Source organism: Arachis stenosperma, chromosome 9 (assembly GCF_014773155.1).
Source record: "Arachis stenosperma cultivar V10309 chromosome 9, arast.V10309.gnm1.PFL2, whole genome shotgun sequence".
In the NCBI taxonomy this organism is placed as follows: Eukaryota; Viridiplantae; Streptophyta; class Magnoliopsida; order Fabales; family Fabaceae; genus Arachis; species Arachis stenosperma.
The window spans coordinates 148,888,040-148,903,393 of NC_080385.1; positions in this window are offsets into that span (position 1 = coordinate 148,888,040).

Consider the following 15,354-nt stretch of genomic DNA (forward strand, 5'->3'; position numbering starts at 1 on the left):
CTTATGCAATTAGCTTTTGGCCAGCAGGCAAATGTCTCCCATTTAAGAATATTTGGGTGTGCGATATATGTTCCCATTGCACCACCTAATCGCACCAAAATGGGACCCCAAAAAAAAAAAATTAAGGATATATGTTGGATATGATTCTCCCTCTATTATAAGGTATCTTGAGATAAAAACTGGGGATGTATTTAAAGCCTGATTTACGGATTGTCATTTTAATGAATCAAAATTTTCAACATTAGGGAGAGAGAATAAGCTTCCTGAAAAGGAACTTAATTAGAATGCGTTATCCTTGATGCATTTAAATCCTCGATCAGGGTAATATGAACTAGAAGTTCAAAAGATTATACATTTGCAAAGAATAGCAAATGAATTGCTGATGCATTTTCGATACAAAGAGGATAACCAAATCTTATATACCAGCAAAAAATGCCCCATTTCGAATTGATATCCGAGTCGAACAAATAGCCACTGAAGCAAATTCACGCCAGAAGCATGACAGGCCTGTCGGTTCCAAAGACAAAAATCCCTGAAAAAGAAAAGAGGTAAATACTATTCCTGTTGAAAAAGACATAGTAAAGACACCTGCAGTTGTCCAAAATTCTGATATAATTTTAACACCAGAAGACGTTCAGGTACCTGAAAATTGTGAAAATGATGAGATCTCGATAAATTATGTCTTTACAGGAGAAAAATGGGACCGAAATAAGACAATTGTCAATGAAATATTTGCATATAATGTAGCAGCGAATATCATGCATGAAAATAAGGATCTTGAGCCAAGATCAGTCGAAGAATATCGACAAAGAAATGATTGGCCAAAATGGGAAAAAACCATGAAGGCTGAATTAGATTCACTTGCAAAACGTGAAGTCTTTGGACCTATAGTCCGTACACCTGAAGATGTAAAATTTATTGGATACCGATGGGTATTTGTGAGAAAACGAAATGAGAAACGTATTCCCCTGTAGTAGATGTGATAACATTGCATTATTTGGTCAGTTTATCTGCATATCATAAACTGCATATGCATTTAATGGATGTGGTAACAACCTACTTATACGGCTCATTAGATCGGGATATCTATATGAAAGTCCTTGAAGGACTAAAGTTGTCTAAACCATCCAATGAATATTCACAGGTGTTATACTCAGTCAAATTGTAAAGATCTTTATATGGTTTAAAACAATCTGGACGAATGTGGTATAATCGTCTTACTGAGTATCTGGCTAAAAACAGATTTAAGAATGATGATATATGTCCCTGTGTTTTCATAAAGAAATCTGCATCTGGATTCATTATAATTGCTGTGTACGTTGATGATTTAAATATCATTAGAACTCCTAAAGAGATTCTAACAATTATAAAAACTCTAAAAGAAGAGTTTGAGATGAAAGATCTTGGAAGAACTAAATTTTGTCTCGGCCTGCAGATCGAGCATACTAAAAATAGGATCTTTATTTATCAAATGACATACACAGAAAAGATCTTGAAGAGATTTTATATGGATAAGTCACATCCCTTGATTACCCCAATGATTGTAAGATCTTTGGATGTGGAAAATGATCAATTCCGTCCTAAAGGAGAAAATGAAGATATCCTTGGTCCTAAAGTACCATATCTTAGTGCCATTGGAGCACTAATGTATCTTGCTAATAATACACGACCCGATATATTATTTGCTGTGAATTTACTAGCAAGATATAGTTCCTCTCCAACCAGAAGACATTGGAATGGAATCAAACAAAATTTTCGATATCTTCATAGAACGGTTGATATGAGATTGTTTTATCCATATGGATCCAAGTCATAACTAGTTGGCTATGCAGATGCTGGATACTTGTCTGATCCACATAAAGGAAGATCTCAAACAGGATAATCTGTTCACATATGGTGGTATAGCTATATCATGGAGGTCCACAAAACGGACGATACCAGCAACTTCCTCTAATCATGCTGAAATACTAACGATACATGAAGCTAGTCGTGAGTGTTTTTGGCTCAGGAGTTTGATATAATATATTCTGTCATCATGTGGACTGATTGATTATAAGATAGCTCCAACTGTTCTGTTTGAAGAAAATACAGCATGCATTGCTCAACTTAAAGGCGGATACATCAAAGGCGATATAACAAAGCATACTTCTCACAAATTCTTCTTCACTCATGATCTTCAAAATCAAGGGATAATTGATGTCCAACAAATCCGCTCAAATGACAATCTGGCAGATTTATTTACAAAGTCACTCCGAAAATCCTCCTTTGAAAGATTGGTACATGAGATTGGGATGTGCCGATTTCGAGACATTAAATGATGTCGGCAAGAGGGGGAGATTGTACTCTTTTTTCTTGGTCAGATTTTTTTTCCATTGAGTTTTTCTTGACAAGGTTTTTAATGAGGCAATCACCATCATAAAGGATTTTGTACTCTTTTCATTCACTAAAGTTTTTTTTCCATTGGGTTTTTCTTTAGTAAGGTTTTAACGAGGCATAATCCTAAATGGTCATCCAAGAGGGTGTTGTGATAAGGATGAAAGATGAGGTGGATGACCATCATTAATATGGGCAGTTGATTTTTATTTTCAATACTGAATGAAATTGAAAATGCAAACTTCACACGCCTATAAATAGAGAAGCAATCTGAGGAATATTACACACAGCAATAAAATCTTCTATCTCTCTTTTATATTACTAAGACAACTCTCTCTCTTTCTTTATTTTACAAATATTTTTGAATACTCTTCTCTCTCACTCTTTATATATAATATTAGTAGATATATATAAATTATCTTTATTATATTGAGTTAATTATATTGGCTATTATTAATAATAGAGTCTTCTATTTCTTATTTTATCTTCTTTATTTATTTATTTTACAACAAATATTGTCATAAAACTACATTTTAACAACTTAAGTTGAAAGGTTTAAATTTGTGAGATTTTTCTTTTTATTTACTTTTTGCTATTTTTTTCTCTTTGGTGATTTACCAAGAATCGAATTCTAAATTTTTCGGACATAGAACTCTCATACCATACAATGAAATTACTCATCCCAAAATCTTAAGCTAATAGGTAAAGGTAACATGAATGGTTATATCTCTAACAAATATTTTAAAAATTGATTTATACATTAATAGTATAAAAAAGTTTTATATTTTTATTTAGTTAAATGTTTAACCTTGAACCACTTTCCCTAAAAAAAAAAGATAAATACCATTTTCAGCCCTTGACCTTTTTTTCGTAAGACATAACACACCCTAATCATCCTTAAATCTCATCCAGACCCTCATCTACTAACAAAATAGACAAGATGACCCTGCAACCGGATGACAACCGGTTAACAGTTTGGCATGTTAAATTGATGCCAAGGTGTCAAAATATTAGTGCCAGAGGAACTAAAACCTCCCTCCTTAACATCTTCCTCTTCTTCTTCATCCTCCTCTATTAAGATAATAGTATGCCTAAGATCCAATCCATCATGATTGGCTCTCGTGCAAGTGGGAGATTGTTGGGAATAAATAGTATGACCACAATCCAATCAATTATGTGTCAAATAATTTATTATTATTCTTATATTAAAATGTTAATATAATAAAGTCATTAGTTAAATTTAGAGATTTATCATTGTGATAGTGATTATAATATTAAAAGATGAATCTTTTATAATTTAATCTAAATTATTCTTGGGTATAGAATTATTAAAAAGGACATTATAATCCAGAAAGATCAATATATATACAATGGTGTTCATTAGATGAAGATTAATATATCTCTTTTATTAGATTATATATATAAATGGTGCATATAGAGATATGACCCTTGAACTTATAATAATATATAAATAAGATTATTTAGTAAGATAAATATAGTAAGATAAATATGAAATATAAAAATAAATATGGAAATAATATATATATATATATATATATATATATATATATATATATATATTAAGATATAAGGGTATATAGAATACTATAAATAGAACTAAAAAAATATTTTTATTAAATTAAGAATGCCCTATGATCTTCAACCAATTATGTGCTTCAATATAATTACCGGGGGTAAGGGCTATAGCTTGTTTCCAATATTCAACGGCTTGATCAAACCAAGCCTCAGCAATTTCGGAATCTCCCTGTCGAATGGCCTGTTCTCCGCGGTCGGAATAGGTGAGTAAATTCCTTCCCTTAGAACCGTACTTGAGAATTTCCTGTCCTGCCTCATACGGCTCAGCAGTCAATTGTTCCATTTTTTTGGAATTAATTGTTTTATTTTTTTTCCTCTCATTTTATGATATCTTGATTTTATTTCGATTCTTTCTATTGCTCCTTTACTTTTTTTTATACTCACTTTGAGAATTCCTAATGGTTATAATTACCACATATTTGTCAATAGGATATTCTCAAGATGAACATGGTAATAGAGTTTCTTTTGACCTGCGACTGTCATAGTAATTAACAATGTATTTATTATACTTTGATTCATGACACCTAATACCCTAGGGTGCTAGTTGAATGGATATTTGGTATGATTTAAATACTTGTAGAATTAATTATTAGTCAATAAGGAATCCATCAACTCTCGGTAAAGAGTTTGAGCTCTATGATTATAATGACTGAGATGAATAAAACCTTGGTCAAGGGAATTGAATAAATGAAGAAATGAGTTCGTAAGTCATTCACAATTCATTATAATAATACTAACAAGTTAGAGTTTGACAATTAAACCATACTCTAAGGTTAACTAAGAGCTGGAAAGATGAAAGGAATTATATTTTGTTCTTCTCAGGTTCTTAGTAAAAATATATTACTTCATACTATCGAGATGCTAAGGAGTGTTACTAGACGCCAACCTTGATTAGTAAATTTAGTATGACTAATTTACTACCTGCTTAGTATTGAACCTATGGGTCACACACTAACGAGTGTTCTAATCTTTGTTGTAGAATTATTTAATTATTATTTTTTAATATTTAATTATTATTTTGGTCACAATAAAAAGAATAAGATGCAAACTATTTTTTGTTTGTTATATAAGTGTATATATAAAGGAGAATTTTGATTTGATAGTTTTATAAGGCTAAATATTAGTCTATTAAAAATCAAAATTTGTTTTCATTGATATTTTTTGAACACAATAATTTTAGAAATTAGTTTTTCTAATGTTCTTGATTATAAAGAGCAGCCTAACAACTAGGAGTTTTATTTTCAAGATAATAATCAGTATATACATTTGATGTATTAAGGATTTAATTTTATATTTTTATCTAGACAACTTAGGAGTATAAAATTTAATCTATGAATATTGGTAGAAATTTTCTAATAATGGAGATAAGTCCTTAAAGTTAGAAGATTGTCAAAAATAAATTTATCTCTTTTTTATAAGAAGCGACCTAGTCATATACTTTCTCTTCTGGCCTTGCCTTCTTCCGGAACGGGTAGATACTGTGTCTGGGACAGAGGTGGCGCCCTAGTAAGGAGAGGGGCTACCGCTAGCACATGAGATTCTCATATCTTTTTTCAATTGAAAGCTGGTCACCTTTTTAGGGAAGGCTTCCCTTATGCAATTAACAGAAAGGTCAGTTCCGCTAAGGGGTTCTTGCTTGATCTAGCATCTTTAGATTATTTAGCTATTAGCTATACTCAGCGCCTTCTATAATCAGGAGACTTGTACTCATGGATAAAATTTATTCATGCATATGATGATGCATAAGGAGAATTAATTTTATATTTGAATTTAGACAACTTAAGGGTATAAAATAAATTCAGTTAAATAATTGTCTGACAACCAGATAATTATTTGGAATTATAATTGTATGTGATATAATTTAATCATATTTATTTGGAATAAGAATGAGTAACAACTTGACAACTAAAATACTCATTCATGATTTTAAATAATTGTGACAAAAATATAGATTTCTTAATTTACTTTCATATTTTAGATTTTTAAATATGTTCACCTTTTGTGTGGCATACTTGAAAGTAATATATTGAATACAATTTGAGAATTGTATTTCCAAAGGATTATCATTGAAGGGTTATTTGAGAATTGTATTTTCAAAGGGTTATCATTTAGTAAAAATATATTAATTCATACTATATTGAATACTAACGAGTATTCTAATCTTTGCTTAGAATTATTTAATTATTATTTTTGATTTGATCAAATAAATAATTATATTAATTCAAATAGAATATTATTATATTCTTTGCTAGCATCAAGAATATAATAATAATATGATAATTGAGAATATTAAATAAGATTTGAGAATAATTAGTTATTATATTTCTAAATTTGAATTCTAAATTTAGATGAGATCCTAATTGATTTTGTTTCGAATTGAGTTATGATATGATTCCTAAATCTACTTAATATACTAAAACTGGGTTTTCCCCTCAACTAATAAAGGTGAGGTGTCGATCCCTCGTGACTCCATTTTTCCTCCAAAATGAATTTACTATTCTCTATTCTAAATTATTTTATAGAAATATCTTTATTATAATTATATTATAATTAATATTTAATGAATAATAGATAATTATACTAATTTAGGAACATATCTTCATTGTAATTATATCAAATCAATATTTAATACATTATTAAACTACTTATCAATTATCAATTGAAAATACTTTTAATCATTTTAATAATAATAATAATAATAATAATAATAATAATAATAATAATAATAATAATAATAATAATAATAATAATAATAATAATATATGATAATGATATGATAATTACACCGGTCTGTGATAATCATGATAAGAATATTTGATTCCAATCATAAAATGATCAAATCTTATGATATTAATAACGCACATTGATTTTAAATATTTTTAGTTATTTAAATTATATTGATTTTAAAAATATTGATATAATTCTAATTCTTATTCATTATCCAATAATAATAATAATAATAATAATAATAATAATAATAATAATAATAATCTACTTAATATACTAAAACTGGGTTTTCCCCTCAACTAATAAAGGTGAGGTGTCGATCCCTCGTGACTCCGTTTTTCCTCCAAAATGAATTCACTATTCTCTATTCTAAATTATTTTATAGAAATATCTTTATTATAATTATATTATAATTAATATTTAATGAATAATAGATAATTATACTAATTTAGGAACATATCTTCATTGTAATTATATCAAATCAATATTTAATACATTATTAAACTACTTATCAATTATCAATTGAAAATACTTTTAATCATTTTAATAATAATAATAATAATAATAATAATAATAATAATAATAATAATAATAATAATAATAATAATAATAATAATAATAATATATGATAATGATATGATAATTACACCGGTCTGTGATAATCATGATAAGAATATTTGATTCCAATCATAAAATGATCAAATCTTATGATATTAATAACGCACATTGATTTTAAATATTTTTAGTTATTTAAATTATATTGATTTTAAAAATATTGATATAATTCTAATTCTTATTCATTATCCAATAATAATAATAATAATAATAATAATAATAATAATAATAATAATAATAATAATAATAATAATAATAATAACTTGAAAAATCCGTATATAAACTATTTTAATTAATTACCCGTTTATTATTATTAAAATTCTATCTATTTATTTCTATCTACTTATAATATACTAAAACTGGGTTTTCTCTCCAGTTAATAAATGTGAGGTGTCATTTCCTCGTGAGTTTTTTTCCTCCAAAATAAATGTATTATTTTCTATTCTAAATTTATTTTATAAAAATATCTTTATTATAATTATATTACAATTAGCATTTAATAAAAAATGCATAGTTATACTAATTTAAGAAAATATCTTTATTATAATTATATAAAATCAATATAGTGTATTATTAAATTAATTATCAATCAAGAATGTTAATATTAATTATTATATTAATTGTATAATACTAATTGTCAATTATTAATATTTTTTAATTATTATTTTTAATCAAGCATAATTAGTGACGAATTGATACATACATTAATGGTGAAAAATTGATATTGATATCAATTAATAATAATAATAATAATAATAATAATAATAATAATAATAATAATAATCTATTCTATTTATCTATCTATTCTATCTATTCTATTATATAAAAATTAGGTTTTTATACTTAACGATGAAATTAACGTGACATACTTTTGATAGTGTTTCTTGATTTATTTCTTTTAACTCATTGAATTCAATTCATTACAATAAATTAATTATATCAACTAATTAATTTGATTAGATATTTAAATATTACACAATTTATTATAATTTATATCAATCAATTATTATCAATTACTTTAATTCGTTACTTTAATTATAAGACACATAACAAAATAGATAATTTATTATTTATTCTAATTGAATGTAATAAAATAATAAATACATATTAATTTAGTTAAAAAATTACTTTCTCCTGTATAATTTATTATAGATGTTTTTATATAAAATTAATAATTAAAAATATTAAATATTATTAAATTATCAACTGTATGTCAGTTTTCGATCATCTTACTACATATACATAATTAATAACCATGATATTTAGTAGCAAAAAAAAACATATTATAATTATATTAATAAAAAATAAAAAAATATTCAAAGACAAAATATTTATGATATTATATGGATATAAGAGATTAATTTGTATAATATATATATATATTAAAATATAAATATATATATTAAAAATAAGTTAATCAATATATATAAATATATATATATAATGATTAATTTAGTGTTGTAAATATAATATTTTGAAATATCATAATTATCTAAAAATTCATACTTATATTTGACTTTCGTAAATAATAATAGAAAGAAAAGAATAATAAATGTAATTTAATAGAATAAATTATTATACGAGAATCATGGTAAGAGATTATAATTATAATGTGAATAATAAATTACTGTGATGGGCTTCTTATTTTCGAACATATAAATACCTAAAGCCTCTTGACGGTGGTTCTTCATATTTTTTCAAAGGTGGTTTTTCGTTTTACTTTTTTTATTTTTGTCTTAAATAATTTCACAAACTATAATAATAGCTGCATACGAAGTTGTTTATTTTACTCTTCAATTCTTATCACCATCTTCTCTTCTTCTTCCTTTTTTTCTTTGGTTTCAGGCTTATTATTATTAACGTTGTTGTTTCGGCAGCACTCTAATAGAAAAGAGGTCCTTTCTTACGATTTTCAATTGCTTATCTAACACGTAACGATATTTACAAATTAATGTTGTGCGATAAATCAATTTTTGGTCAAGTCAATCATCCTATTGTATTTGTGACCAATAATATATATGTATGTGCTGATGAATATCTTTCTCTCTTTCATTTTTTCCCTCAACAAAATTTTTTTCTTTAATTATTTGTATTTTAATCTCTGTCTCGTGTGCTCTATTGTTACCTGCAAAAATGATGAGCATTTTATTTATTAGCAAATAATATAACGAAGATGCAAAAAAATGCAACATTATAATTTTAGATTGATTCAACTGAACGATTGTCTTTTAGTCTTTTTATGGTGTTATCTTTTTTTTGCCGTTGCCTCATTCTGTTCCTTTTCCTTTTCCTTCTTTGCTTTTGACAACACATCACAACGCATATATACTCATGTATGTTTTACTTTGCTACACATTATTTCATCAGATTTATTAAATGCTACATATATATATATATATATATATATATATATATATATATATATATATATATATTAACAATGATTCAAGCACAACTATTCACTTTCACTTAATATACTAAAACTGAGTTTTCTTTCGACTAATGGAAGTGAGGTGTCAATTCCTTATGAATTCATTTTTCCGCCAAAATGAATGCACTATTTTCTCTTCTAAATTTATTTTAGAAAAGCTATCTTTATTATAATTATATTATAATTAGCATTTAAATAATAATGCATAATTACACTAATTTAGGAAAATATCTTTATTATAGTTATATAAAATCAATATTTAATGCATTATTAAACTACTTATCAATTATCAATTGAAAATATTTATAATAATAATAATAGTAATAATAATACGATATGATAATTATATGATAATAGCACCAGTTATTAATAACTAATTTATACTTCTCTAAATAATTTATTTTAAAAAATATTTTTATTATAATTATATTATAATATACAATTAGTATTTAATGAATAATACAAAATTATATTAACTTAGAAAAATATTTTTATTATAATTATATTAAATTAATATTTAATACATTCTTTAATATATTTATGTTTGTTATTTACCAATTTCTTTTATTTTTATTTCTCACATTTGTTAAATATTTCTTTTCAATTATTGTTATTTAATTTACTTATTTTAGATATTAATTATTAATAAGTCTCCACAATTATTTTTTAACTATTAGTATTATTGGTATATTAGTGTATTTTTAAAAATATTGGAGATGAGATATTAATTTTTTATGAATTTTTTTAAATAAAAGCACTACTTTCAATATATTTAATTATATTTACTCTCTTCTCAATCTATTTTAAGAAAATATCCTTTTTATAATTATATAAAAATTAATATTTAATATATTATTATGCTAATTGTCAATCATTACATATCTTTAATCATTCTAATTATTATATTAATTTATAGAATTCTAATTCTCAATCATTATGCAAGTTAATACATACATTAATACAAATTGATACTAATTATCAATCATTAATATTTTTTAATTATTATTTTTTAATTGTTATTTTTAATCAAGCATAATTAGTGGAAAATTAATACATACATTAATGGTGATAAATTGATATTGATATTGATATCAATTAATAATAATAATAATAATAATAATAATAATAATAATAATAATAATAATAATAATAGAAAAGGTCTAAACAGCGCACACGTTATATTTTAAAAAAGTAAAACAAATTTTTAAAAGGATTAAGATATCAATAATTAAAAATAAAAAATAAACATAAATTTATAATTTTAATTACCATAAATATGATACTAACGTTAATAGTGTTAAATTGATATTGTTATCAATAATTAATTTCTATAATTATTTTTGTACTACTAAAGGCTATATATAGTATTTCTTTTGCGACTCGTGAGTTTAAATCTAAGAGTCAAAGCATTCTTTTTTTCTAATTTGTTATTCTTCTTTGATTGAGCAATTGTTTCCAAGTTTAGTTTATAAATAGAGTTTATTTTTGATGCACTGACAGTGTAAAGCATTTTACACAATCGTGCAATTACATCCGTTCTTTTGGATGATCATTCACGCGGTCAATGTGAAAAATAATTATTTTTAGTATATGTCATTACGTAATTGGATGCACGTGTAAAACTACTTTACACTGTTAGTGCATCAAAATTAAATTCTTATAAATCTTTGTAATTCGTATTTTAAGTTAATTTTATAATAAGTACTCCATTCCACATGTCAAACACAATTCTTTTTAATAACTCTATAGATGCTAATAGCTTTTATATTTAATTTGTTTTGCATTACAATAAAATTCATTGTTCAATCAAGAATTATTTGATAAAAATATTTGAAAATAAATTGGTAGAAAGGAAGGTCTATTTCTTCTCAAATTTTAAGATTGAGGAATCAAGTGGAATATATCTTCCGACTGCACACATGTGCAAAATATCTTTTAAGAATGAGTCATGTATAGTACATACGATCGACGATCATAAAATTCCGGATAATCATTTTAATTCGCTTGCCCATGCTGATGTACTGAAACAAACAAATAAACGATTCTACTTATTTGGTACGTAGTTAATTTATATTAACCCACACAAAACTGTTTTTCTTTTAATTTTAAGTTTCGTCAAGAAATTGTATAATAGCATCATTTTATTGATAACAAAAATTTTAACTGTATATTTATAAAAATATTTGAAATTGTATTATGACTTTTTTTTAAAAGTATATCCTTTTATTAATATACTACTATTAGTTTTATCGTTTAACATAAAACAAATGAGTAATTTCTCTTTATTTTATATAGATACAAAGTTATAATTTCTTATATTATTTACCCATTTGTTCTTAATTTGGTACTTTTAATGCATTTTTTTATTCAATTAGATATTATTAGACTCTTGGCTAGAAAAGAAAAATTTATATCATGGTTAAAAATAGAGAGAAATGACTAATACATTGTGATTGATCTTCATGATTTGTAGTATATAAAATTTTAATATTTAATATAAAAAAATATCTTTTGGTAATAATTATGTGTTGTGATGCAAAATCTTTTTTTTTATGTATTACTACTTATTTCTTTTAATTCTCGCTTTCATTCAAAAATGAGAAAAAAAAAAGATGCACGCTGTCAATTTATAATCTAATTACTTGATTATCTATGTGATCACCAAACAACCGAATACATAATTATTCTCTAATTTACAAAATTTAACAAAAACATTGGTAAACATATTGATTTAGCATTTATTTATATATTTTATTTATTTATGTTATATTTAATTTATAATCATATTATATCTATTTTTATCAATATATTTTAAAAAAAAATGCCATTAATGTTAGTACATGGGGTAATAAATAAATTGAATGATAGAAAAACATAATTATATTTTTTTTTCAGTCAAGATTTAGTAAGATACTGTAATTTAGACTTGCAATATTAGTATATTAGTAGTGAAATGGAGAAAAAAAATATAATATCATATAAAAAAATTTTAAAATCATAATTGTAATTTATAATGGAAATCATAATTTAAATATTTTAAATGTGATAATTACATTTAATAGCTATATTCAAGTTAATACACTTAATACCATATTAAAAAAATGAACAATGCACATCATATTATTTATTTATTAATTAAATTATTATAATTTAGATTAATTTTAATAGATTAATTTAAAACTATCATTTCAATCTTATCACGTACATGGCACGGGTTATTATACTTGTTTGATATATATATCTGTGTGTGTGTGTGTGTGTCTGTGTGCGCGCGCGAAGAGTAGAGGAAGAACAGATGAGAATAAAAAAGGAGTTTTAATCCTTTATCTCTACACACATAAACGGTATGTGAACTTAATTCTTGGAGAAGAGCTTTATGGCTTGCAAAGAGTTGCAAAAGGTATCTCAATTTAGATCAGATGTCCATTGGTCAAGTAATTGATAGCAAAGGTTGGTTTCGGTGTGGATACACATAGCGTCTTCGTATCATCAAAGGAGAAAGTGATTTTTACTAATGTACACAGGTATTTAGATCTGATCTATATTACTCGAATAAAATTTAACCACAAAATAGATCTTTAGGATTACTTCATTTTCTTCCGCTGCGTGTTATGAACACATGGTAATCCTTCATCCTCCTCCTTTTCTCCTCTATTTTCTTCCTCTTCTTCTTCTCCCTTCTCTTCACATCTCTGTCATCATCTCAGATCATCGAGCTTCACCTTCACCACTACCATTGTAGTTCTCTCTTCTTCCTCCTTTTCTCCTTCTCGTCCTAAACCACCAGAGAGAGAGAGAGAGAGAGAGAGAGAGAGAGAGAGAGAGAGAGAGAGAGAGAGAGAGAGAGAGAGAGAGAGAGAGAGAGACTGACTTATAGATGATGATGACAAGAGACTCAGCAGCGACAGTGACGGAAGACGGGCTTAGTAGCAACAGCGACCGGCGACAGGCTCAGCAACGAAGTCGAAGGACTTAATTAAGGAGAAAGCAAGACACAAATGCAGTTAGAGAAAACAAGCACATTGCAGTGATGGTGAGGGGCTGAGCAACGACCTGCGAGGGGCAGAGCGACGGCGACCAAAGTTGGGCTGCGAAGAAGAATGAGACTTTGGTTCTAGGCATGGACTGAGGGGAGGCTATGATATGTGATGGATGAGTTAAACCCTAATCCCTAAAAGTTATAATATACATATTTTGAGCAGGTACACCCTAAACCCAATCCCGCTCCGCCCTGCTCGAACACGCGCCCTGAACAGAACCTGTCCCTTACCAGGTCGGGTTATTACCTATCCCGACCGGATAGGGGTAGACAGGTACCCGCTAGTTCGGGTTCTCCTGCCAACCCAAGTTATTATCCTTTTTGTAACGTATTTTTTGGAATCCGAGAGAATACTTAATCATCAAATCGGTTTCTTACAACTTCTTATACTCTTGAACTCGGTTATTAGTATTGGATTTATAGAAATATTCCAGAACAGACCCACAAATTCGGTATGTCTTTCTTTCGAGAAAAATTTTTCGAATTTCAGATCCTAACTCAAGCATCTCATCCTTTAGGCTGTGTTTGTTTACAGAAACAGGACACTGAGACAGGGACACAGAGATATAAAATCGTGTTTAACAGATGAGACATGGACAGAAACAATGTGTCCAGAGACACTGAATTAGTGTATTTTGTGTCCATCCTGACATGAAGGACACAGAGACACTAACAAGAGACACAACTTATTTTTTATTTTTTCTTTTATTATTCTTGTTAATTTTTCATAATTATATTTTTTATTATTATATTTTTCATCTCAAATTTTTTTGAATGAAAAAAATGAGAATAAATTGGATTTTCATAATTTGTTCTAGTTTATCACCAAACATAATACAAGAACACAAAATTTTGTGTCTCTGTTCATCACTGTCTTGTCCTGTCCTGTTCTTAGTGTCTTGTCCCGTCCTATTCTCATAAACAAACGTAGCCTTAAGGTTGAACTTTTTATTTTGCTTACTTTTCTTATAAAGTTTGAACTTTTTATGAGTTTGGAAGTTAAACCTTTTTTTCAAAGTTTGCATATTGTAATTCTAAGATCAAGAATAGATGTTCTCATTCCTTGAATGTTAGATTGATTTGTTTTTTTTTTTTTTCATTTTTCAATTTTTTTTCAGTTTCATAGACTTTCTGTGATGGGTACTCTCAACCCGTAACTTGTAAGCTTGAGCGTCCGAGTTTTTGAGATTTCGATGAAGACATATAAAAACAAATTTAAGTTGTAAGAATAAATAATTATTAAATTTACTATGCATAAAATAATAATTCAATCATGAAAATGTTGAGTTTAAAATAAATAATTATTTCTTTTAAAATAATTGTATAATGAAATTTTTTTTATTTAAACACAATCTATCTAAATGAAAACCTCTTCCGATCTAAAGTAATTGGTTGGATAATTGAATGATAAATTTTTTTAATTTAGATTAATTGACTCATTAATTTTTTTCAATAAACAATTATTCAAAGATTATTCCTTTATTTCTATCACATATTATGCTCTAAAAAATTTAAATAAAATAAATCATACCTTTATGTGTTTAAGGATGAATATGGTTTGTCTTTAAAGATT